The sequence below is a fragment of the Elaeis guineensis genome, chromosome 8, assembly GCF_000442705.2.
Source record: "Elaeis guineensis isolate ETL-2024a chromosome 8, EG11, whole genome shotgun sequence".
Lineage (NCBI taxonomy): Eukaryota > Viridiplantae > Streptophyta > Magnoliopsida > Arecales > Arecaceae > Elaeis > Elaeis guineensis.
The window spans coordinates 115,945,642-115,949,157 of NC_026000.2; positions in this window are offsets into that span (position 1 = coordinate 115,945,642).

Below are 3,516 nucleotides of genomic sequence, written 5' to 3' on the forward strand. Positions count from 1 at the left end.
TGGTAGCCTCAACCTCCAATTCGAGGAATTACTTTAATTCCTTAATGGGTACTAGAATCCACACAGACTACACACGAGCCCAACTTTGGTTGGTCAACCCATGTGCATCTATGGGTAGGTTCTTAACCAGTTGTTTTCTAAACAACTTCTAGTAATTGATTTTGCCCCAGAACCTAATCAGTAGGCTTTGGCCTCCACTGAAAAGATCTGGTTAGGTCCAACCATTAACATGACTTAATTTGGTGAATCAGACCAATAAATGATCAGGTCCGACTTTGACCGACCAACCTAACCACCATCAAAAAGACTCAACCAAATTATCATATTATGAATGATAATTCCATTAGCCAATGAGCACCAAGCCTTTGGGCCTCCAATGATCATTGAACTAATGGACTCATTATCACTCACTTAATGGGAGGCATTGACTTAGTTATCATTATAACTTAATCATTTTAGGGACCTAATAATTTTGAGGATTTTATTAAAGGATAGTAGAGAAGAAATCATCCAGCTAATTTCAATCCTCCCACTGACTTCACCAAGTCAGATTAAAAAAATATTTAGTTAAAGCTGGCATTAGGAGCACCTAAATCAGTCACACTGATTTACCTAATGACATGGGTGACCTCTAATCACCAAGTGATCTAATCAAAATCTAACTTACCAGATTGGCCAGGTAAGTGAGATCAGTGGTGGGGATTTGCCATTAACTCGTCAATGATCGAATCAATGCGAGTAGCTCCCGCTGAAGAACCACTGGTCAAAACTGCCGAACTTACCTTAGACACCAACCGGTTCATTAGTTTTAATTTTGATCAACTTAGTAAATAGGGCTCCACCGCGTAGCCATGAATTAAGTCCATCTTGGTCTAGTTAAAGACATGGACCCATTCAACTACAACTATTGAAGTTGAGTCTAGAGTATCCTTGACCTAATCTAATTCAACTTTTGATTAGATTTGACCAATTACTCCATTTAGTCTATTTTTTAAGCTAACCTTAGGTCTAACCCAATTATGGATCTAATTCATCTAACCCATTGTCCCACAAGTTTATGCAATTGTCTTAGGTCTTAATTCATAATTTTAGACCTACTAGACAACACTTAATAATTTTAATTAAGTACTTGGGCTGATGGGTCAGGGTTTGGCATTTCGAAAACAATTTTCAAATTTTGAAAGATTTTATTTTCTGTTCACCAAATGTGTTGACTCATTTCACAAACGGGTCAGCACATTTCATAAACAGTAATCCTATTGCTCATTTCATAACAGAAAATAACTCAAAATAAATCATGAATTTTCTTTTAGATCTAATCTAACATATTCATGATAAATTTTATAATTAAGTCCTTTCGCTACTTCATCGGCATGGGATATAATTGCATCGACACCCCTACCACCATAGGAGACCCCATCGAATGGGAAGAGAGGGCCTTTAAACCCTACTTTTCTCTTATGACTGGACGGTCATGGCAACCAACCCAATTAGATTACTTGCTACTTGGATCAAGTATATCTAAATATACCAATTTCAAAATTTAAATTTTGAATTTTAAATTTTAAATTTCAAATTTCAAATTTCAAATTTGAGATTTCAACCAAATTTCAAATTTCGAATTTCCAATCTTTGAATTTTAAATTTTGAATTTTGAATTTCAAATTTTAAATTTTGAATTTCAATTTTTAAATTTAAAATTTCAAACAAATTTCAAATTTCAAATTTTAAATTTCAAATTTCAAAATTCAAATTTTAAATTTCAAATTTTGAATTTCAAATTTGAAACTTCTAACAAATTTTAAATTTTAAATTTTAAATTTTGAATTTTAAATTTAAACTTATAGATTACACCTTAATCTACACATGCATATGTATATCATATTCTAGAACCATGCTCTGATATCATTTGAAGTGAAAATTTAGTGCAGGGGCAAAATGATAATTTTAAAACTTTTTCAAAATTACTATTTTATAACAGAATTATTAATTAATCTCATTAATTAATATTAATTAACCCTATACTAGGATCTAAATATGATACAACAGCATGCATTTAAATTTGAAATTCAAATTTGAAACAGTAAACTTTTTACGGTACTGTGTTCAGAATACATCACCTTTTGCGGGTAGTCGATCACCGCAATCTGATCACCGTCGGGGGGCTCTGATCGTCACGTCGTAGCCACACTAGTATTTGACCTCTGCGGATCGTCCACACAAAGCTCCCGTCTGACCGGCTCCTCACGAATGCTAGTTCGTGATTTCACCCTTTTGGTGGCTAATGTTGATCGAACTCCTTCGATCGATGTGTGCCGACTCCTCGGATGCTCCAGATTGTCTACACAATTGGTTGAGAGGCTGATGGATCTCTCCCTAAAATTTGATGGAGTCACGACACTCGTGGTACACCAATCTCACTTCCCAAACCCTAGGTAGAAACCCTAGGGTACACACCAAAAATCCTGCGCCCAATTTTTTTTCTTTTCTTTCTTTTTCTCTCGGAAGGTTTTGGACCTTCACCTCATGCACAAGGATTCCTCACGCCCCACTTTCTTTCTCAAAATTTTTCTACGCATGCCCCACCTCCCTATCTCTTTTAAAATAGTTCAAAACGTGTCTTATCCGCGTGAGAGGATAAAGACAAGTGGTTACACATTTGAATTCAAATCAAATTTGAATTCAAATGAAAACCAACTCATCCCTATCCACTTGTGGTGTGAGAAGAGAAGGGTGTGGACTCTTTGTGCGTGGAAAGGTTTACGAGAAACTCTTTCTCATGTGAATTATGTGGCACACCAGATTGATAAGCTTGAAGGCAAAAGAGATAAGTTATCCATTCAAATTCAAACACGATTTGAATTTGAATGGTTAACTAATCAGCTTTATCCATCCATATGGTGCACAAAAGTGGGTGTGAGAGAGCTTTGCATGGGAGAAAATTCACAAGAAGTTTCTTCTCATGAATTCAAATGGGCGTAAAGATTTAAGGTGGTGCAGGGATTCAAATTCAAATGGTGGTTTGATCTTAATTGAACCAACCTAATCAAAATAGGTTAAGCATAATTAGACTAAATTAAATCTAACTTAATTAGACTTAATTAGGATCAATAAAATCTTAATCAAATCAGAAATTAACTAAGCCTAACCCCTGATCAAATCAGGGACTAAACCACCTTAGCGATTAGATCAACACTTAACCTAATCGGGTCAATCCAAACTGAATCCAATTCAATTGGACTTGATCTAAAAATAATTACTCAATCAAATTTAGTTAATTAGTGATCAAATCACTAATTAAACCTCTCATAAATATCGAGTCCAAATCCTATGGGCAATTAGGCATCAGAGACCATCGATATGAAACCCTGATCAAAGAGTTCAAATTTCAAATTCAAAATTTGAAATTTTGACTCCGGTACTCAAAATGTATGGAACTCATGATCAGAGAATCCTAATTCTCAATCATAGAGTCTCAGACACATAAGACTCATAATCAGCCATCAGATCAGAAAG